The following is a 24,774-nucleotide window of genomic DNA, read 5'->3' as shown; positions in this document are numbered from 1 at the left end:
ACATCAAAAAAGTATATGTATACATATTATACATATATATATAGAGAGAGAGCCCATATCTTATTGCCCAGAAATATATGTAACTATTAGTGATTTATAATTTTATAAAGTAATTTTATAAAAATTAGGTTATAGTCTTTGTATTACTATATAAAGTACAATGTATTATGTTTTTGTTTGCTTGTTTGCAGTTTTTGGCCAGGGCTGGGTTTGAACACACCACCTCCAGCATATGGGGCTGACACCCTACTCCTTTGAGCCACAGGCACCGCCCCATATGGTCTTTATTTTTTTTTAATTTTATTATATATTATTTAGTTTTACACAAAGATACTAAAGGAAGTGTTGAGCTTCAGATAAACAAGGTCAGACAGTAAAGGTTGCAAACTCATCCCAGAAAAAATGCTTACACACCTCATTGCTTATATCACTATGGTCACCTCATATATGGTCTGGTGTCATACACACACATGTGTGTATTAGATATAGATATGTAAACTCCAAGAGCGATTACTGATTATAATATCCCTCAATGTTACGAAAATAATTACGAAGTGAACCAAGCATTAGAACTCACTTTTAAAACTGCATCTCCATTGCCACCTTTCCACAATTTGTACATCAACTGGGAAGGTCATTATTATTCAGTAGGCAAATAATTAAATCAACATATGGCCATCTATTTCTTAGAGACGTTTTGGGTCCAGAAAAACAATTTGAGAAACTGAATTCTCCTTGAATCACCTCTTCTTCTTCAGCCCTCCCTTAACCATCTCTCCCCAAAAGTGAAAAAAAAATAAAAAATAAAAACACCTTGGTTTTCATCATTCCAGGTAGCACCTCTGTTAAAGGGATTGCCTCTCCCTAATCTTGTCATTTAGCTTTTGAATTATGCAGAGATAAATGAGCAAAGCAACCTTTTGGCTGCTAGATAATTTTATCAGCCTCGTTTACGGCTTTCTATAGATTGCACTCACTGCCATTTCTTGGGAGATAAAAGATAAAGTGTGCCTTATGCAAAATGCTCCACTGAACAAGGAGAAGTGCAGAAGCCACTATAACAGCATTAGAAGCTGAAGGGAAAAGGCGGGGTGCTCAATAATCCATCAGCAGCAAGGTTAATTTTGATCACTGTCATGCGTAACTCAAGCCAGAAGCCTGTCTGCCAGGTGTGGGCTGGGCGTACCTAAATGTGGCTCGGCAACTCCAAATACAACTTGAGACCATCTTCTCCTACGCTTTTTTTAAGAAAATGCACCCATTTAGGAAAAAAAACATAGCTTTCTGATGACATTTCAACTCAGCATTTTAAGGATGAAGCACATGAAGTTGTGCTCACCGTGTGCTTACAAAGCAGATGTTGTCCTTAAAGGAAACTCGGGAGAGGGGAGAGAAAATGTCCCAAGAGTCATAAAATATACAATGGCAAAGGATGAAGAAATGAGAGTTGCCCACTATTAGTGTAAGAAACCAGGGAAAGTGCACTGTGCCTTCCTGGTATTGGTGCTAATAGGTTAGCACTGGGGGCAGCGGGCTGATGAGGATGGGGGACTCTCTGTAACTTTCCGTGAGTCCGTGATTATTTCAAAATGAAAGGTTAAAAAATATATTGCGGCTGAAATTCAGGGAAGGTTTGGGACATTGGCCAAACGTTTTAGGCACGTACTATTTCCAATCCCCTGACCTTAACACACATGGAGAGACGGGAGCTAGAAAGCTAGATGATATCTGTGCCCTCGCGGAACCTGTGTGCTAGAGAGGAAGGCGGGTGACAACGGCTGGGGATGAGCCCCTGGGTGAGTTGGGTACCACAGCGAGAACTGAGAAGGAAGCAGAGGGACGCTGAGGCTGAGGATGCCCAGGGCAGCACAGGAGGGGACGGGAAGGGCCCTTTGAGGACACGCTGCTTTAGCAGATTCCCAAAGCATAGGAGGAAACTAGCTTGGCAAAGCGGGCAGGAAGCTGCAGCCCAGGCAGCCGGAACAGCAAGCACAAATGTCCTGGCGGCAGGGAAAAGCTTGGCTTCCTCCCGGAGCTCTGGAAGGAAGCCAGCCAAGCTGCCCTGAGCCAGGGCGGAGACAGTGACAAGCAAGCTGATGTGTCGGTGAGGAGTTTTGTCCTAAGTCGGATTTGACCTGTGCCTTGAAAGATAAAAATACCAACTTTTTATCAGTTTCTGAATACTTGTGAGACTCATCCTTACTTTTCAAATCAAGAAGAAAAACACTGGCCCGCCTGATCCTCAGGAAAGGAGGATCAGGCACGAAATTGTCCGTTCTTTCCAGGTGTGTTCTCTGCGTGGCTGACATTAAGTCTGATCTGGTGGCCCTTCTTTGAAGGGGAGTGCAGAGTATTTGTGAATGCCCATAACTGTCCTCTTAAACAAACCAAAACTAGCAGGCAGGATAAGGTCTAGAAACCGTGTAACCAAAGCACACTGCTTTCATTTTGCACAAGGAAATAGAGAAGAAAAGGGAGAAACGCCTATCAGTGCCGGGCATGTCAGGCAAAGTGATATGATTGAAATATTATGGGAACTCGCAGCTTTTCCCGTCGGTGCCAGAGCACTGCTATACACCAAACATACCTGGTGCTGTTTAATTCAGAGGACCCATAAATCTGAAGCTCACAGAAACATCTGACAACAGTTAAAGATGTTTTGTAAATGTGCATACATATTTATAAACACGGGAGCAGAAGCGGACGCAGGGAGTAAGTGTGCTTCCCCTAAAGTCATCTGAAAGTCAAAAAATGCCATTAATTACTTTGTCACGACAACCTTGTTCAATTTCATCTCAGGTGACTTATCAGCTTTGATGCAGAACCGAAATTTTAATACCAAATTGCAGCCGGCTCGGAAGGCAGCATACCTTAAAACACAGAGCTTCCCTTTCTTCTAGGCAACATTAAGCTAATCTTCCCTGACAGAAGAGGACTCTTCGGAACTAGCTAGCAAGTCTCCCAAATATGAAGCAGTAACCCAAATGTCAATTACTTTTCCACTGGTAGACAAATTGCTAGCACACTAATGCAATTTAAGCCCAATAATTAGATAACAGGACTACAGAGAGGGCCTGGTGACAGAGCTTCTGAGATAATAGAATCTAGTGTCCTACTTCTTAAATATTAACATCATTCTGTCTCAGTCAATCGGTTTATGGTAATTTAAAAAAGGGCAAAGCAAATTCCTTTTATTGCTAATAATATTGTGCTATTGCAGAGTTAGCTTTGAAGGTTAACAATCTACGGGGTCAAAACTTAATCATGTGTTATCATGGGTTTATGCATTTTTCTTTCAGCTCTTTCTTTCGGAATGCCCTCTCTATGGAACAACGCAAAGGGTTTATGAGAAACACATACACACACACACACAATGCACTGACAATGGGCATCCATCGTCAATGAGGCCATTCAACTTAATTAACAACATTATAAAGAAATCAACCCTGTAATATTGCATACATTCTGAAATCTCTCAACTTCATCACCTTTTTTCCCCACCATAAATGGCTCATTTTAAGGACGTTATAAATATACCTACGAATTACTCTCAAATGTCACAGGCTTCCACCTCCCCATCATTTATGATGCTCAGACCTCCATGCTTAGACTCCAATACCTCCCTGGAATATTAGTCCCAAATCTCAACAGTGATTTGGCCTGTTTTTGTTAGTTGAATGGAGTAAGTTATTTTTACTTAATAAATGTTTTCCTAAGTGCTTAGTGAGTTCAGAAACATCTAGAATCTTACAGAACAAACCGTCACAGATGTGAATTCCTCACAGCAGAGCTCCCAGTGATACATCCAGGAGGAGAGATCGGAGGCACCCAGGTTCACATAGACTCATGAAATGATTTCAGCCAAGTCCAAATGTTGTATCCCTATTTTCCCCACTGTAAAATGGGAGACGTTTAAGTTTTAAAAACTCTGCTTGTGAAAAATGAAGTGTATGGGAGGGAAGAGGGTCTCACATCAACAGTAACAGGAACAAGTGGGCCCCCCCACACCCACTATGATATGTTTAGAGAATATAACAAGCACAAACTGTATACACGGATACTGTGATCTATGCCATTTCAGACGGTGGCCGGCTAGTCATTCAGGAAAAAAACAGGAACAGCAGAGTTGCTGCCATATTGAGACTTTTCTGTGTGTGCACAAATCAGGGATGGCCAGATTGTTCTGTTTGGAGGTAACACAACAGATAAAAGAAACGGGAAGTGGGATTGCTGGATCCAATGATAATTCTATCTTTAGGTTTTTAGTATGTCTCCAAACTATTTCCCATAGTGGCTACCGAGATTTACGTTCCCCCTCCCAGGATGGAAGGTGACAGGGCTCCCTTTGCTCTATCCCACACCTACACTTGTTATCTTTTTTTTTTTTTTTAATAATACCTCTTCTGACAGGTGTGAGGTGACAGCTCATTGCGGTTTTGATTTGCTTTTCACTTGTGGCATATATCCCAAGGAATGGAATTCCGACTCTCGAGGAGGTATGTATACTCCCACGTTCACTGCAGCACTATTCACAGATGGCCAAGCTATGGAAGCAACCTGAATGTCCATCAACCTGAATGTCCATCAATGATGAGTGGATAAAGGAAATGATGCGTACAAGCGGTGGAACTTTAATCTTAAAAAAAGAAGGAAATCCAGCCATTTGCATGACCATGTTGGATCTGGAGGACGTTATACTAATGGAGATTCTGCAGACAGAAGGACAGACATTGCGTGATCTCTCCCTCATGAGGAATCTACAGTAGTCAGCTCACAGGACCAGAAAGTAGGACATTGGTCACCAGGGTTTGCAGGAAGGGGAAATATGGAAGTGTCAAAGTAAACAAAGTTTCAGTAATGCAGTAAGTTCAGAAAATGGACTATAGTATAGGGCCTATTGTTAACAATATTGTAATGTACTTAAAAATTCAGTAGATGTTTTGTTAAGTGCTGTTGCTACAAAAGAAGAATCACATATACTCTGGTTTCTCTTCAGATCATATAAATATTTCGCCTTTCACTAAAAATTTCCATGGAGAGGAACAATTTTGAGTTTTTGACCAATTTTTTGAGGCCTTGCATTTGCAGGGCTTATTTTTTAAAAAAGAAAAATCACGGGGTGGCCCCTGTGGCTCAAAGGAGTGGGGCACTAGCCCCATATGCCGGAGGTGGTGGGTTCAAACCCAGCCCAGGCCAAATACTGCAAAAAAAAAAAAACCAAACAAAAAAGAAAAGAAAAATCACTATTAAAATATAGAATAAATAACAAAGGGGCCTGGAGGAAGCTTTTTGAAGTGATGAATAAACATAAATATAAGGCTTTGATTGTGGTGACGCTTTCACAGGTCAAGACTTACTTCCAAATTCATCAAGCTGTGTACATTAGCTACATCCTTTTAATGTCAATTACACCTCCGTAAGGCGATTTTTCAGTACAAAAGTAAAAGAGAAAAGAAACTAATTCAGCAGGAATACTGTTCAGCATTTCCTTAAGAAGGGTCTAGAACTACATTCTGATTTATCTGAGAAACAGCCTTTGTCTTAAGTTCTGGAGCCAAGTCCTTTCCCCCTCCAAGGTGCCAGTGTCCTCCTTTGTAAAATAAGGAAGATGAATTGAACAACCTCAAAACTCCTTTAGGGCTGATACAAAAATCACTAGTCAACATTCAGGACAATAAATGATCTGATCACAGTCAGATCTCTCAGAGCAATCCCATCTTCCGGACAGTTTCTGACTGCTGGAATAGAATTAGCTCCGAGTATGATGCATGAGAGCAGAGACTCGGGGAGACACAGTCATGTAAAATTTAGGGTCTAAATAAACGTGTACAGCAAAAATATCCAATGGCATCAAACTAGGAACTTGTCATAATAGAAACTTTTTAATGCTGTCACAGCTGTGTTTTTCTCCCGAGATCGTATTTTCTGTTTTGTTTTATTTTGTTCTGAATTCACTTGAACACAAGGCAAAGGGGCTGGCTTGCATTCAAGGCCCAGGAAGCCTTGGTCATAAGCAATACCTGAGATGTTCCCAGCAGGGGAGAAGCGAGTTGACCCATGGGACCTTCAGTATTTATCTGCCATCTCATGCTTGCTGAGATACAGTCAATTCTATTATTCCTGTTTTAAAAATGCAAATGTGCTTGCTTGAATTGACAGAGTAGGGAACAATCTGAACATAATGCAGATTTCACATTTGCTCATGCTTGATTTCATTTGCAAAAAAAAAAAAAAAAGATTCAAAAAACCACAGAAAATTCCACTCGGCTAAAATGTGCCACATAAAAATATACAAACACACACAAATGCACACGCACACACGCACATCCACACCCCTCTCAAACACTCACCTGCCACCTCGTTCACAGCATGTGTTTCTGAGTCACGCTCAAGTACATCTGGCGTTAGGACTTACAAATAAGCCTCCCTACATATCAGGGCACAATAACCAACAAGGCTCAGCCCTTCTCAAGTCCACTTCCTCAAGCGAACTCCTGGTTTTCTTCAAGATAAAGAGCTGTCTCTGGTGTGTTTGTCTATTTCTTAACCTATGTAAAACTGTGCTACCATTTTTATAAAATTCCTCTTTTCTAAAACGTGTTCCTGATAAAATTTTTTTAGTGTGGTGCCTCTAATCCCATTCCCCCCCGACACCCCATGATTTTTATTGCCTAATTTTACACAGGGCAGTAAGTTTTAGGAACACACAGGTCATGTCACCCCAAAGCTGATGGTATCCGCTCTTGCTGAGAAGATGGCAAGAGGAATCACCCACATCATTTGATTTTATTTCTCTCTCTCTCTCTCTCTCTTTCATATCAGGTGACTTTGCTACATTTCAGATTCTTAAAATTTTTCTCTTTGGGGGCATGCAAGGGAAAGGGTTGAACAAAGCTAAGGGATGCAAAAGGTCCTTCACCCTCTTGTCATTAGGGAAGACCCTGACTAATCTTGAGGTAGCAGCTCTTGCTGTTGCGGTTTTCATCTGGCCCAGCACAGTGGCTCACACCTATAATCCCAGTACTCTGGGGGGCAGAGGCAGGTGGATCACTTGAGCTCAGGAGTTTGAGATCAGCCTGAGCAAGAATGAGACTCTGTCTCTACTAAAAATAGAAAAAACAGCCAAGCATTGTGGTTCATGACCATAGTCCCAGCTACTCAGGAGGCTGAGATAAGAAGATTGGTCAAGCCCAAGAGTTTGAGGTTTCTGTAAGCTATGATGCCACAGCATTCTACCCAAGGTGACAGAGTAAGACTCCGTATCAAAAAAAAAAAAAAAAGTTGTATTCTTCTTTCCAGCAGTATTAGGTGGTCTTCAGATCTTTTGCTCTCTTTGAGAATCACAGTGTCCCCTGAGATAACAGTCTGGCCCCCTCCCCATGCTGTCCTGGCAGAAGCTCACTGCCAGCATCCTCTGGACATCTTCATTTTTATCTTTCGAATGGTGCCATCTCTGGGCCTGGCCATGTCCTTCAACCGACGCTATTTGCCCAAGGTCAAAATCCCTGGATGGTTGGCTGTCAGTGAACATCCCACTGTGGTTTATGGCTGTGCTCACAAGTACCTGCACAGTCCAGGACATAACTTATGTGTTTTTCTTCTATCCTTGATAACCTTCTAATAGGTAGCTCCGGCTAAGACTGCTGCATAAATGTGATGTTCTAGCAAGCATCCCACACGTATACTGGGGAAACCGTATACTGTGAGTCCACCAAGGAGTGTCCGTGGGCACATGGGTTTACCTCTTTGCTGGTTTTCACAGAGTCAACTCCCCCACAAGACATGCACAATGCCGGGTGAGCACGGAGACAACTTAAATGATCTGCATCAGGTACGTATTATTTAGTTAATTCAAATCCATTATATTATTAAAGAGATTAAAGACCTTTCGGTCCAACGTGCTGGCAAAGCAATAAATCTGAATTAGATCTACCATTTTAGTCAGTCAGGATTAGACCTTTTGGTGATGTGATCCATTAATGTGCTTTAGATCTATTGATTCATCCTAGAAAGACACAATTTAAACTCACAAGTCACAAAATGAACTTTCCATTAAGTTTGGGAGACGATGGTCACAGCTCATTTGACTTTTATGAACTAGAAAATGTGATGTAGACCACAATGGCACTCTATTAGGGGAAATCATGCATTTGACCATGTAGCAAAATACTGTACTCAATTACGTGAACATACACCTATTTTACACATGGCTGCTTCTCTGACTTTAAATTATTAAGGATGTGCATTTAGCTTGTTTTAAGGAGTATTTACTCCCAAGTAAGGGATCTGTGACAAAACTTTGTTCAAAAAGCAAATGAATATTTTTCATTTATATTAATTTTTTTTTCAATAAGGAACTGGAATTGAGCATAGAAATGCTTGCTATATTTATTTCTTTGCGGCAAGAGAGAAAACACGTGATGTATTTGCTTTTTATAAATGAAAATTTATATATTCTATCAGGGAGAAAAGAAAACCCTCGATCAGAAGCAGATTTTGAGATTCATCTGCTGGCCTGAAAAATGTGATAATGTAAAAAGGAGACTATAGAGGAAAAAAAAAAAGAAAACCTATTTAGAGAAGGTTTAGTTTCCCTTTTCTGGAGTTCATCTCGATGGTGTACTCTATAAACATCATTTTCTCTCAATATAATTTTGTTTATATTAGTATTATACTTAAGCCAGACTATATTAATACTACACTCATTATCATTCTATATTTCAGCCAGGGGACACTTTAGTTCCAAAAGTAATTCAACCCAGTTTTCAGTTGACTCAATCACCACCAACTTTTAAATGTTATACGCCCCCCCACTCAAGTTCTTAATCATAAAAGTCTATTTAAAAGCATGGAATGTTTGAAATGAGACACCTACTCCAATCTTTCATTTTCAGAAGATGAATTAAGTCCCACAGGGGTTACTGACATGCTCAAGGTCACATAGGTGAGTGTTCAAGGTCACATAGTACCACAAAGATAACCCATCATGAAAGTATTCACTGTCCTCTATTTTAACCTCTTACAAATGGTCTCCCTCTTATATTTGTTAACCAAGGACTTCCTTGGGTTTCACTCATCAGAAAACCTTGCTGATTCTTCTCCTTGTAAACTACCCAAATTGGCTTTTTTTGCCCCAGCACAATCAACACCCTTGTGTTGGCTCTAACCCATGAAATTGTCTGAAGCACAACAAAATCAGCCCCCACAAGCCATCCTACACCAATACAGGTTGATCCTGCTCCTCTTTTACTGCTATGATCTGTTTTTATTTGCACTGGGAAGAGGGACGGCAGGCCGAGTTCAAGAAATATTAGAGATCCAGGCAAAGCAGGGAGCCCTGCTACTTGGGAGGCTGCAGGGGGAGGATCACTTGATCTCAGGGATTCATGTCCAGCCTGGGCAACACAGCAAGACCCTGTCTCTAAAATAATCATCCTCATAATAAAACTAAATTAAAATTAAAAAATTGGAGAAGTGAGTTGATAAATTTACTAGGTGTAGAATATAAATGTCTAAACACAATTAAAAAAAATTAGGAGTTATAAGTGTTTGTTATATGGATGGATTGTATCATGCTGACGTTTACTAGACTAGTGTACATTGCACCTAATGGGTAGATTTTTATTCCTTTTCCCACCCTTACCCAAATTACTGATAATATTTTTTTTAAAACTGGGTTTAAAATTTCCTTTGGTTCTTTAGTAGATCAAATATACAAAATGTTATCAGTTGCATAACAATGGAGGGGTCTCAGGGACCGACCCCACCATGGTTTTGCTATTGTGTATTGATTTCAGGAGTTGCAATTTCACTGTTTATGACTTTGGTTACTGGACCCTTACTCACCCATCCGTGACACTCACATGTCAGCACTGTTGGACTAACTGCTTAGAAGATTTTTAATGCCAGAAAAGTTGAATATTAAAACCTATTTTTTCTCACACATTAATTTTGTTTTTCCTCACCAGCTGACAAGAATAAAAATTTCTCTCCTTTTCCCATTTATAATCTAGGAATCTCTATTCACTCAATTTTAGAACTAGGCTCAAATCATGGTTCCACCATTTACCTGCAATATCACCAAAGTCAAATCATGTGGTATCTTTGAGCTTCAATTTTCTTATTTATAAGATAAGCCTATTACCTGTTCTCTTTTCACAATAATGTTAATATAAAAAACAAATGAGAGAACATAGACATTTTTTGGTATAAGTATATATTCCAAAAAGCTAACTATCATTTCTTCAAGAAATACCAGTTATTATTTTTAAGTATTTGATACATAATAGGTTTCAAATATTTTTCTGCCTTGCAGAAAATAAATCATGTATTTCAACTAGCAATATTATTCAACTTGTTTCCATAATAGTTACAGAAATCAAAAGTTATTTCTAGTCTTTTGTTTATATTAAGTGCCAATTTACTGCTTGGTCTCTAAAATCCTTATTCAGTCTTAAAAATATTTTTTTAAACTTGTAATAAGTCATCTGTATTCAATTCTTTCACATCCTATAGATGTGAATAGAAGTTGTATAAGCTAAATGATAGTGATGAATCATGCATTTCCATACCTCTGGCCACTGTAAAAATGTATTTATTCAATAAATATACAAGTATCTACTAAAAAAAAAAGGAATTGATCATTAATTGTGCTCAGGATGATAGAAAGTGTAATTCAGTGTTGAATCTCACATCTCCAACAGGGGTGAGCTGAACTACGTACGTGCGACTCACTGAGATGGAGGTACCAGCACAGCGCATGGAGGGGCAGGGGCTGCTGATTTCAGTTTTAGATACAATGAATGAAAAGCATCCAGGGAATATTCATGTCCAGGGGTCAGCTGGAAATCTGTATGATGAAATACACATCATATGAGTTTGGGGTAGAAGTAATAGTCTAGAGAATCCATTAAGCTATGCTTAGGGGTTAAAGTAATAGCCAGAGGAGGTCACCCCGAGAGGGAGTGTTCGGTAAGAAGAAATCAGACTACACTTAATGTTCGTATCCCCCCACATGCGTGCATTTAACTGACACCATTACAGAACCTCCTCATGTGAAGCTATATATTAGTCCTTAAATCATTGTCTAGGTGTTGTGTTTTTAACTGGTAGACTTAGCACATAGCTGAGGAGAGTAGATACATTTTTTTTTATTCCTTTTTACTTCAGTTCAATACATGCAGGATCCAGGAAAGCACATGGTAGATGCTTTAACAATGTTAGTCAGTGTTAGACACCATTTCAGCTTTTGGAATCCTGCGTAGGCAGCGGACAGAGCTGACCTCGATGCAGAAAATGTAATAAAAGATAGGACAGAGTAGGAAATCAATGTCTCCATTTCTAAAGAGGGAGGGAGAAAAAAATGAACCAGACATTATTAGCATGATACATAAGCGCTGCATAACCCCATTTATATCACTTGTATTAAGGATAAATTGCCTGAATAAATTCTATTATTCTAAGAAATAGCACAAATAACAAGCTGACAGTATCAGGAAAAAAATGAAAATAATAATGTTGATATTGCTAGACTTGCATGCTATTTCTCTAGTTCCAGTTCCATGGATCTAGTTAGGGAATAATTCAAATGTGGGGATGAGTTTGAAAGTCACATCCATGTACCCAACTTGAAATCTCCCAGAATGGGAAGCTAATTGTTTGTTATTAACAAAAGCCCAGATTTGTCGTCTACTGTATTCTGTGCAATGTGTTAAATGTTGCCCATAAATTATCTGAATCACCCAGATGCGTGTGTGCACACCCACACACCCGTGCGCACACACACACACACACACACACAAAATGAAAGGTAAGTGTTATCAGGTCAATTTTACAGATGATGGAAATGAGGTCTCATCAGGTCACTTACTCAAAATAACACAGCTGGTAAGTGGATGGAGGCAGAGATCTAACAGGCACCCTCGTCCAGTGCAGTGGTGATGAAGTCTGAGCTTTGGGATCCTGAATCCAACTACCTGCAGTTCACTAGACACATGAGTCACTACTCATTTCTCTGTCTTTGTGCGTTAGGATTTGTTACTGTAAGTGGCTTACTCAACCCTTTTGAACCTTAGTTTCCTTATCTGAAAGAGGGGACAATGAGGGTAACTCACAGAGATGCTGAGAGCGTGAAGCAGAAACGTCTGCGAAGCACGTGACGCAGCCCCAGCCACACAGTAAGCACTCAGCACATGGCAGCTGCTGGTTCTCGGAGGATTTATATTTTATTATGAACATAACAATTACCCCTAGCCCTTAGGATTCTGACTCCCAATCCAGAATTCTTTCTTCTCCAGCCCAGGTCTCCCTGTGTGGAGACACAGTAGGATGGATCGTGATTCCCACGTCCCCTGAACTCGTTCTGGTCCCCAAAGGCTCTAACATGGCCATGGCTTCTCAGACCTAAAAAATAAACATACTGCACCTTCCCTGCCCACCCCATGACTTCAGAGGAATCAGACGTCTATTCCACAAACTGAATGAGCATCTAGTAAAGCCCAGAAATTGTTCTAAATCCAGAAGGCAGACAGATGCATATACTCTAGACTGACTTTTGAGAAACTTGTGGTGGCAGAATTCAAAGAATTAATCCTCAGACCACACCTATGGTGCACTTTACAAGGGTACACATCAAATCTAGTAAATGTAGAGTATAAATGACTTAACACAGTAATTAACAAAGTATGGTGAAGGCTATGTTAATCAGTTTGTTGTATTTCAAGTTGTATATAAAACCAGCACATTGTACCCCATAAATGCATTATGGTACACAGCTATGATTTAATAAAAAGTAAATAAACAAATCAATAAAATAAATGAGAAAAAAACAAAAACAAAAATGTTATAACTATGTGAAGTAAAGCTTTTGTGGATTAGCTAGGATTATGGATTAGACAATGTTTATGTAAGTCAAAACATGTTTTACAAATTAAATGCATATGTTAACAAAAACCAAAAGAAAAAGAATGAATCCAGTGTAATCAATACTATTATGAAACCAATATATAAACACTTAACACATTCATATGAATGATAAAATACAAAGATAGTCCAGAAAGAAAGAGGGGAGAGGGGACAGAGGGCATTTGGGGGGATCTCACGTAATGGACACAATGCAAGGGTACATTTCAAAACAACTAAGAGTGTATTATAAAGGTCGTACCACAAAAATAAGGAGTGAGGTGATGGTTATATTAATTACTTATTGTGAATCAAATACAATATATTAATTAGTTAAAAAACAGAATTAAAGTCCAGGCACAGTGACAGATGTTGTGATGAGACTGGTTTATAAAATAAACCGGCTCTAAACACTGCCTAGATCAAATCAGATCCCATCATGAGGAAGGAAGGCGGGGTGTATAAGGAGGTGTTCTTCTAAAGAAAAATGTGTTACATGATTAATGCCTTTCTTAAGCAATCTGTGTGCTTCTGGACATTGTATATTAGTATATTGTATATGCTAATTATATATTAGTATCCTGCAAAACTGTGCATTGTGTATTAGTATACAATGTATACTAATGCCTTTCTTAAGCAATCTGTGTGCTTCTGGACATTGTATATTAGTATATTGTATATACCAATTATATATTAGTATCCTGCACTGGACATTGTATATTAGTATATTGTATATACCAATTGTATATTAGTATCCTGCACTGGACATTGTATATTAGTATATTGTATATACCAATTGTATATTAGCATCCTGCAAAACTGTGCAACCCTAACAATCTTATTTTTCTCCGACTCTGTATCTGAAAGATTTGGGGGCAAGGAAACACTGACCTAGGCTAATGTGAACTTCATAAAATTAAAAAATAAATAAAATATTAAATCTTCATAGAGTATATGAAATAGAGTAAGTTGCCTAAATACACTGAAAATTATTCTTATCCACTCCTTCCTACATTCATTTAGTCTTTGAGACGTAAAGCACCTACTATGTTTTACCCACTGTGTAAATCACTGGGGTTATAGAGGTGAGCTATGGCCCTCAATATACACACAATCACAAGTTGAAAACAGACAGATAAATGTCATCTCCAATTAAGCATCAAGTGAATGTCAGGGATTTGGGTACATATGAGTTTTATGGGTGCCCATGGAAAGGATCCTAACCCAGAAAGTGAGGCAAAGAGCCAGTGGCATGCAGGGGAAGATCGGAGGAAAGTCACATCTTAGTCAATGAATCAAGAGAGAAGATAACTAGGAATTTCCAGGCAAAGGCAGCAGAAGGGAATAGGGTGGGTGATGGGAACGGCACACACAAAGACAGAGAGAGGACCAGTGACTCACTGTGAGGAGTACTATGGTGAGTGATGCAAAGAGGGGACGAGGACTCCTGCAGACACTTATACAAGGGAAGAACATGACCAAGTTTATATTTTTGTACAAAACAGACTTGAAGAGGAAGAGATACCCAATCATGTGGCTGCTGTTATAGCTTGGGTGAGGGTGCTGTGGTCACAAAGAACAGTGAGAATAAGATAAATAGTGGATTCTGTGACTTATTAAGGAGGCAATGAAGGCCCTGAGGGTGGGGAGCAGGGAGCCCCCCAGGGCTTGACCAACAGGTTTCTAAACTGGGCACCTGAGTGCCACCAACTGAGAGGAAAGGAGGGAAGGGATGGTTTTAAATGATGACTGGATGTTGAATTATACTTAGAACACATTGAGGTCAAGGTGAGACATCCAATAAGCTGCTGGCGCACAGGAATGCGGGTCCAGGATTCACCAACTTGGGAGGTAGGATCACCCAGGAGAAAATGTGGAAAACCACGAGACGGAGGTCAGAACCTTGGAGAGAGACTTCACTTCCCTGTTAACGCAGGATGATGAAGCAGTGAAAGATGGAGACTTCACCTCCTTTATGTTTACGTGGATGGAGCTGGAACATATTCTCCTTAGTAAAGTATCTCAAGAATGGAAGAAAAAGTATCCAATGTACTCAGTACTTTTATGAAACCAATTTATATTTGCTCACATTTTCTTATGAAAGATAGATCACAACTATAACCTAGGATGAAGGAGAGAAATGGAAGGAGAAGGGAGGGGTCGGGGGAGGTTTGATAGAGGGAGGGTAAAAGGTGGGACCACACCTATGGAGCATATTGCAAGGGTACAAGTCAAATCTATCAGGTATAGAACATAAATAATAATGTAAAGTAATCAAGTAAATGAGGCGAAAGCTGTATTAATTAGTTTGATGTAAGCCCTCCAAATTGTATAAAAAAAAAATACATTGTACCCTATATATGCATAAATGTTTTCATGATCTATGTGTATATGACTTAATGAAAGGGAAGAAAAAAACAGGGAAACAGTTGGGAAATCTACCAAGGGGGATTGAGGGAGTGAGAAGGAAGGAGAGATTTGCAATATCAAACCCACTGAGGGAGGTAAAGGAGGAAAAGACCCCAAATACCCAAAGGAATGGGCAGTTTTAATGGGAGAGTCAAGGTCAAACTCAGGTGGCAGGTGGTCGAGGTTGAATACAATTTAACAAGCTTCACAGTGACTGAACGCTTTCCGTGGTGCCCAATGAAGAATGTGGTTATCCCGCCTTTTTTTAAGGGAGTGCCTATTACTTCCCTTGCTTTGCAGATGATGCGACTGAGACTTACAAAGTAAAATCATTCAGCCAATAATTGAGAATGTCTGGCCCCCTCCTGATCTTAAGTATCCCCTCTTTCTAGAGTCCATTTTCTACCACCTTTCTTGTTGAAATTTTTTTAGGAAGAAAGGGGAACTCTTATAAAGTTTTGGTGGGAATATAAACTAGTATAGCCACTATGGAAAACAGTATGGAGGTCCCTCAAAAAACTACAAATGAACCACCATATGGTCCAGCAATCCCACTGCGGGGACTGTGTCCAAAGGAAAGGAAATCATTTTACCAGAGAGATATCTGCACCCCTAAGTTTTGGGTGGTGGCTATTCAATATAGCCAAGATATGGAATCACCCCAAGAGTCTAACAATAGATGAACAGATAAAGAAAATGTGGCATATATGTATATAAAATATATATGTAACACATATATATTTATAATATATAAATATAGTGCATATATATTTAATATATAATTATAATTATAGCAACGGTCCTCATTATATATATTATATATATTACATATTACATGTATGTAATATGTAATATTATATACATTATATATATACACACATACACCCGGGAACTCTATTCAGCCCTAAAAAGGAATGAACCTGTCATTTGTGACAACATGGATGGAACCAGGGGACGTTACATTAATTGAAGTAAACTGCATGCTCTCATTCATAGGTAGAAGCTAAGAAATGTCGATCTCACAAAAGGAGAGAGAAGAGAGGATACCAGAGGCTAGGAAGGGTAGAGGGGAGGGAGAGGTGGGGAGTGATTTGTTAAAGGATACAAAATTATAGCCACATAGGAGCAGTAAATTCTAGCATTCTGTGTCACTGCAGTATCACTAGATATTAACAACAACATATAGTTTCAAACACCTAGAAGGAGGATAGTGAATCTTCCAACATGAAGAAATAATAAATTGATAAATGTCTGAGATGATAGATATACTCATCACCCTAATCTGATCACTGTACGTTTTACATATATAAAGACATCACTCTGTACCCCCTGAATGTGTACATCTGTTATTAATTTGTTAATTTTAAAATATTAAATTAAAATAAAATGAAAAGAGAAAAATATGGACACAGGGCTGTGTCAAATCTTTTACTCTCAGGAGGAGATAATCTGACTGGTCACTCCTACACAAGTCTGTCCCCAATCTATCCAGCTATTGCAAGTAAGGGAAATTTGGAAGACCCACGAACACTCTAGATGAGGTTTCCCAAGTGGAAAACCTCGAGAAACCTCATGGAGGGGGAGAGAGGGCAAACACACTGCCTATCCAACAGAACTGAAATCATAAATAGATCACACAGTTAGAGAGGAATCGTAAGGAGGCAGACTGCAATTTCTTGGACTATACATTTCTTCATAGAACAAAGATAACCATTCTAAATACTTCAGAGTCATCATGATAATGAAACTTTTCCTGACTGCCACTTCCAACACAGCCAGCTGGGACCTTTCATTGAATTTAGTTAGAGCAGATCATTTACTGTTTATCTCTTGTGAAATATGAGCCTTCTTATTACATGTTATGAGATGAGTCCTAAGAAAGATGCTTTTATTAACGCTAATGAACAATGTTCATGAGACACTTTTCCTGCATTAGAACCTGTGCTGAGCATGTCATATGCCCAGTCTCATCCAATCACCCAAACAGCCTTCTGAGGTAGCTATTCTTATCGCTTCTGGTTTACAGATGACCAAACAGACACAGGAAGTCTAGAGCAGATATTGAGGGCCACTCAGTTATTACACGGTAGAGTCAAGATGTAGACTTGGATGATTTAAGTGTTTCCGTGTCTCAGTTTTCACTATAAATTATAAGAAGATGTTTAGCAACAGTCCTCATTAAAGTTATCAGTTCATGGGGAAGTAAAAATATGTGTGAGCCTGAGTGTGCATTTGTGTGTGAATGACAGAGAGAGGGGAGAGAGAGAGAAAGGGAGGGAGGTAAGAAAGAAGAAAGGAGGCAGGTGGAGGGGCTGAAATAAAGACAGGAGAGAAAAAAAAAAAACTAGAACTAAGACTGACATTACTCATCTCATCGGTTGTTCTCCAGAAAACAAAATGCCAAGCCCGTCTCCACCCACTCATTAGTCAGCTACCAACACCAATTGGATGTGGCGTGAGTACAAGCACAGCCGTCCCACAGCTCACAGGGCAGAATGTTCTCCCAACACCCAAGGACTGGTCCCAAGGGCTGTGCCAGGGAGATTTCACTGCATTCAACCACACTGACAACTTCCAGGCTAAATTGCAACGAGGAAGAAAACACAGAGAATTAATTGTGATTGACACAGGGGAGAGAGCAAGAGTGGGCAGCAGGAGGCATAGTCAGCCAGGGTTGAATTCCCCTTTGCTGAAAAATATCCCTTGCAGTGTTACAATGTTATGCTACGGCCTCCTTCTTCAATGCGCTAGGATCAGTTCCACACCATTTTGTCTCAAGAAACACAGAATTCCAAGTCTGAGACTAATGCCTTTGTTAACACATCAGCTGAGAGGTGGCGTAAGATCAAAGATGATTCTTCTCTCCCCAAATCATGAAGTTTCTTTTAGGAGGACTGGTTAGAAAATTATCAGCACCGAGAGTCATGATCCCTGCCTTCCTAGCAAGGCTCTGTCAGGAATTTCCGTAAGACTTTCAGTAAGTCATGAACACTCTCTGGCACAAGTTTCCAGCTTGTTAAACAAATCAAAACATTTAAAAAACTCTAAATCATCCTAAGAAGCATCAGAAATTGAATTTTGGAACACGTAAAACATGGCAGTTTATTCCCGTTCTCTTACCCTCATTTCCAGCAATTGTACACTTTTTTTTCTGTACCAATGTTAACTTTTTTCTTATCCAATAAAAAACGCATTAAGTGATACGTGTATGACTTTTAAAACGTACGGCAATTGTAAAGTGGGGCATGGTTAGCACCATCTACCATTATAAATGTCACTTCCTGTCGTACAGTGCCATGTGCCACTCCGAAATTCTCAAGAGTGACTCAAAGTCAAAATCTGTCCTCATTTGCTAGGGAAAGGAAATGTCATCTCTCCTCTCTTCTGCCAGCAACAATTTCTACTACAGGAGAAAACTAGAGAGAGGTGGTGATCGTAATGACAGGCACCATGCCAGGGGGTGGGGGGTGGGGTGGGGGGGAGGGCAGGGGCGCAACATTAGAAGCCCATTTATAGAATATTTTCAAAGAAAACTCCACTTGAAAATCCCGGCCGGTCTGATATGCAGGTTCACCAGTGGAGGTGACTCTGGTTTAATGCGTGCTTGTATCAGATGAGAAGGCACAGACACATTACTCAATCCAACCGAGCTGTCTGTTTAGAAGACGCTTCAGGACTGATTAATGATACAAAGCAAAGAGGAACCACGCAGACCTTGGCTGTCAAGGTCAAACGCACAAGCTGACAGAACCGGGAGAGCCTGGGATGTCGCCCGATCTGGATTTAGACTGCCGGCCTCAAGTTTTGGCTGGAGCGGCCGGTGTGTTGTCATTCACTCTCACTTGCAGCCACACCACACACAAGATGGAGAGGCATATGGTGCGTCTCCCCCACTCGCTGGAAATGCGGGCTCTAATTTAAGCCTTAAACCTTTTGGAATTCTTTGCCAGCGAGATAAAATATATAAGCCATGATATTCTGAGCACCATATTTTGCTGCAATATGCCTCAGAGCAGCACGTGCTTCAGTAATTTTGAGGCTGGGATCAATAGCAACTAAGTCAGGGCACATCTTGGAGAGGGGGAATTGGCAGGTGTGTGTTCCCCAAAAGCAAAACTGGAAGCAAATAATAACAGTGCAATCAACCATCCATCAAGGGCATCTATGGGCCAGGCATAGTGCTGACAACTTTGTGTATATTTTTCTCACTTCGCGTTTGTAACAGCCCTATGGGGTAGGTCCTTTGATCATCCCAATTACAAAAGCTTAGAAAATTAAGTAATTTCCTCCAAGTTACCCAGTGCACTGCATGAAGCCAGGGTTCAAACCTAGGATTTCAGCACCACACAACACCACGGCTATCATCTGCTGAATAGCATCTGTTAATACACACGCTAACATCCCTCTTCAGTGTTGGTTTGGGTAAACTAACTTGGAACTCAAGGTCACTGAACTAGACATCAAGGCAAGATGCATTTATTCAAATAACTGCCTGCCATTCATTCACTTATCCAAATACTTACCGAACATCTACAGAATTTGATGGACAGGAGTACACATGGAGGACTTCACAAATACATAATTCAGTTCCACGGTACAGAGGAAAAAAAACCACACTGTACACTTAATGTTACAGCATCTATTCCCTCTGTCCTACCTTGAGCAAAAGGTAATTTTAAAAGTGCATGCACATACACCTACAAATATTTTTCCACTTAAAATTTTGTTTAAAAGCATGGTATAGCAGTTGCTTAGTGCAATACAGGAACTCTAGGAGCAAGAGTGTTCGAACCTCAATCACAACTGGGGAGAGGCAACTCTGGGGAACAGGCGAATTAAACCTCCAAGGAAATGCAACAAGCTGTCCTTTGTGGCTATTACAATTGGCACCCAGCAATGGGTTAAAATGTCTCCCAACAACTAGAGCAGGTGGGACAGTCATTTTCCTGCACTTTGAGTGCTCCCATTCCCAGGTCATCTCCCAAACTTGCAGCAGTATAACAGGTGCAGTTAGACTATGGCCCCACAGTCCTGGAGGTAGAAAGAAGGTCGGAGAACCAACATCGCCACCACCTGTCAGTCACTCTGCTTGTTTTGAGATGCCTCATCTTTCTCCCTCAGGGCCTCAAACTGCCCTTCTGTTGGGAAGGATAATGCGTACTCTTTGGAAGGAGCTGTGGGAATCCACTATGCTAAATGCACTTTTTCCCTGTGGGCAATTCAAAAATAAATAAATAAAGATAAAGGAGGGTGGTGGGATGGAAGAAGAGAGAGAAACTCCCACAAGCTAAGGCAAGGCAAGGACTCCTCCAAGTATAGTTCCCCCATACACGCATCCACTCATCCTAACACCCCTGGGGAAATGATTACTAACCCCTCACATTCCTAGCCCCACTGCAAACTCTTGCCCCAGAACAATGGGATTCCAGCTCTGAGAATATGCATTTTAGTTCATGCAAAAAGTGATTCATCATCTTCATGTGAAAATGCACACATAACCCTTCTGGATAGACTGCAATGAGTCGGGGCAGCTGAGAACTGGGTCTGTCCCTGTGCCAACAGGCAACTCTTCTTTAGTATCTTAGAAGTTTACGCTGAGTTACCAAAACAGACAGTTGTGCACTAATGCAGGACTCACAAAAAACGGTGGGTGGCTTCCTGGTGCAGACTCCAGAGCCCTGTTTCCGGTCCCTTTGCAAGCTCTGTGGGTCTGCCCGTCCTGTCAGCTTCATCCTGAACACTTACCGTATTTGGTGTTATAACATTTGCTTTGGAAACATTCAGTAAAATACCCATCTGACAGCTGCTGGTAAACAAAACAATTGCGTGACAACAGATGGAAAATGGAGCCATTCCGTGGTTTGGAATGTCGCAGGTAGTCTGCAGGGGTCATCTAAAACCACGTAGAACGCGGGAGACTCAGCATCTGTGCCAAGGTTCGTAGTGGGGCAGATAAATAAACATGTTCAAAGATTTCGGAATCGCCCGGCTTCATTTCCCTTGGCCCCGGCACATTTCCTTCCAACCTTTTATTAGCGATCCCTTAGGAAAAGAAAATCAAATGGGTCTTTTAGTCCAAGGATATCTTTGGTGACACAAAATTGATGTTTGGCTAAAAAGGAACTGTACGTGCTTCCAAGTCTCAGCCTTCGGAAAGTTGTCAGTCTGATTCGCATTTAAGGGTCGGCACTCTTGATGCCGGTGCCGTGTGCTACCTTTCACTCATCCCCACACCTCCACCTCGGACAGCGTGGTCTCATCACTTCCACGATTTCTCCCTCCACAGGTTCACAGTTTCCAGTTGAACTTATTCAGTCATTGGGAGACAATGACTGTACGGAAATCTGAGTAGGGTCAAACTACTGTACCTTGACCTCTATTTCGTTTTCTTTGTAAGTGGAGGTTTCTGGGATCACATCCCTCTTATTGCTGAAACAGGTGATACTATCAAGGAAAAGACTGATGGCCAGATTTATGAAGACAGTATTTTGGGGTTAGCCATTGTTTTTTTGCTAAAACAAAATCAATGACAAACAAATTTCTTTTCAAACTTTGAATTATTTATTGGCCTTTGAGGGAAAAAACAAATTCTTTTTCCCATGATAAAAAAGAATAAGAAAAATTGCGTGATGTATAAAAATAAATCACCCACAATCTGCCTCCTTGGGAGAGCCACTTGTTATTCACACACATACACACACACACAAGCACATATGTGTTGAAAGACTTTTTTTATGGCAAAATGAGACTAGTTCAGGTTGAACACACCCATACACATGCACACATACAAAACCGTTTACACTGGTCCTGTTGTAAGAGGTATTAGATCCAGAGAGGAATGCTGAATTTGCTCTGGGTATACTGCAAACATCTGCTAACATCACCCTAGCCTTCCCCTCCGGGCCTGCCCCACCACCCAGCTCACCATCATTTCCAAGCAGTTACCAAGCAAGGTGGGTCATGCCTCCTAAATACTGATTAAACTTACCCACTCTCTCAGTTCCCGGCAGCACCTCCTGTATTCTGATCACTATGCTGGTGGATGTGAAATTCTCCTAATTGATCTTTTTGGTGCTGTTTAGTTAGGTCTACTCCAATCTGCTCTCCAGAGATCTTCCACAGTGTGTGCGGGATCCAATCACCTCTAGTCTGGAAGTCCCCACAGAGATGGCTTAGAATATGCTGGGCAGGTTGAATCCTGTTCCCCCACCCCGGAGACAATCTGAAGCACCATCCATCCCCTCTTTCCTCTTCTGGTGGCCCAGACTAGTGTTTTTCAACCATTTTTATCTCATGGTACACTTGTGCACACTTGCAGCACACTTAAATTATGTTGACCAAACAAACGAACAACAACAAAAAAAGATTAAAAAAATATACAAAAGAGGTAAAGTCATACATTCCCCTTAGTAAAGTATCACAAGAATGGAAAACCAAACATCCCAAGTACTCAATACTAATATGAAGCCAGTAGGTGATCTAATACCGACCCACATAAGAGAAAAACTTAATTCAATTCAAGTTGGAGGGATGGGGATCAAGGGAGGGGGAATACGGGAGGAGGGAGGGGGACAGGCGTGCTCCCCCCTAATGGGCACAATGTAAGGGCAAATGGCACACCTTTTGGGTGTGGGACACAACTACAAGAGGGACTCTATATAATACATGCAAATATTATAACCTAGTTGTTTATACCCTCACATTAACCTGAAATAAATAAATAAATACACACATACATATATACACACAAGGTGGCCATAAAGTTTGTGTGCGATTTTAAATTGCACACTATTTTAAATCCCACACAAACTTTACGGCCACCCTCTCTATATCATTACTGTGCTTTGAACTTCTTTCAGAAATAATTAATGATCTTCAAAAATTTTCCCGGCATACCTAAAATCCTGCCACAGCACACTGGCCTAGACCAACGCATCTCTCCATGAAAATTCCTAATCTCACCCCAGCTCACCGCCTCTGAAATGCAGAGTGCCTCCCGGGGCTGTTTATAGGCCATTCTGTGGCGTCTATGTCTCCCCCCCGCAAAGCATCAGGGCTTTGTATGACAGAAAGCAATGGTCATGCTTTGCCCTAATTGTGCCTCCATCATGAAGTGTCTCTCTGGTGTGTGGTAGGGTCCCTCCACCTGGTCCATGATCCCCGACGCTCAGAAACATGCCCAGTGAACACCAAATCAGTACAGTGCAACTGCGTCACTGAAGAAAGACTGGAACAAACTGATCTAAATAAAGAGATCTATGGAGCATCAAAAACACCCAGTGACTTGTCAGGATCTCGAATCATGAGAGCATTAACGTGAGGACAAGATTTCCCCGAGTCAGGGCGTCGTGCACCTCTGTGCAACTCCATATTCCCCGAGTGTTCTGCTGTCAAACACGTGCAGGGGTTGCTGTTCCCATGCTGAATATAATGAAATAATTATCTTTATAAGATAACTCAGCTTCATCTCCAGACACAAACAGTGCTGTGTGGCATCCCTCTTGTGCCCTGACTTCTCCTCACACGAAACCATAATCCACCCAGATACAGCCTACGACATACAGCCACATCTCTAAACTCTACTTAAATGTGAAGCTGCAGGCCAGCTCTGGTGCTGTTCCCTGGCCTGACAATCCTCCCCACCTCTCCCCTGGCCATGTCCACCTCCATTCTCAGCCTCCACTTAAATCAAGTGACTGTCCTCACAGACCCTCACAGATGATGTCTTCATTCTCGCACCCAAGCCTCTGCGCGGAAAAGCTCCCCCTTTCCGCAGACTTCCTCTCTCTCCTTCTCTTTGCCAATTCTTATCCTCTCCTTCTTCGAACTCAGTCCAAATTCCCTTATGGAGGAAGAAAAATTATCCCACCACAGCACACTCTAAATCCTGACTCATCACTTGATGTATTTTTTGAATGAAGCAATCTCTAAAGAAGTGAATTTTAGACTGACCGTGATGAACCAATGAACTAAGAAAAGCATTTCACCACATTTTATTTCTTCGGCGTTGTTCTATCTACAAGATCTGGACAAAAAAAAAAATAATGAATGCATATAAAGATGCGATCATGTCAGAAGAAATTATTTTTCGAGTCCTTGGGGAGACTCTCCTCCTTCCATGGCAAGGAGATGGAGAAAGAATAATGCCTTGGCAATTCAAGACTGACTTTAAGCCACAGCGTTTTAGACCGGAAAGAACATGTGTGTCTTCCTGTCCCTGGCTCTAAGGAGGAAAACACACCCTGTCATGCTCTGAAAGGCACCTGTCTCCCCTGTTCTTGAAGTTGTCAAGGAAAGAAGACCCAAGTCACCTCCTATCTCCTATCTTTCATGTCCACCATCTATGCCCTTATGTAGTTTTAAAACCAAATGATTTCTATGAAATTATGATCCTTTAAACTAAAAAAACAGGAACAACTCCACAGCCTTTCTCCAAGTTTTATTTCTTTTTTTTTTTTTTTTTTT

General features: G+C 40.7%; 1 protein-coding gene and 1 non-coding gene across 4 annotated transcripts in view; one reads left to right on the top strand and one right to left on the bottom strand.

Annotated features, from left to right (window-relative positions):
- Positions 1–24,774, bottom strand: part of RBFOX1 (RNA binding fox-1 homolog 1) — a 1,537,420-nt gene that overhangs the window by 1,355,019 nt on the left and 157,627 nt on the right. The window lies entirely within an intron of this gene.
- Positions 4,977–5,092, top strand: LOC111725608. Its single transcript, XR_002773635.1, has one exon. It is a non-coding gene; the product is annotated as a U5 spliceosomal RNA (small nuclear RNA).

The sequence above is a fragment of the Otolemur garnettii genome, unplaced genomic scaffold (genome assembly GCF_000181295.1).
Source record: "Otolemur garnettii isolate 467f Iridium unplaced genomic scaffold, OtoGar3 scaffold00044, whole genome shotgun sequence".
Classification (NCBI taxonomy): domain Eukaryota; kingdom Metazoa; phylum Chordata; class Mammalia; order Primates; family Galagidae; genus Otolemur; species Otolemur garnettii.
The sequence above is the reverse complement of the archived record's forward strand: the minus strand, read 5'-3'. Positions and strand labels throughout refer to the sequence as shown.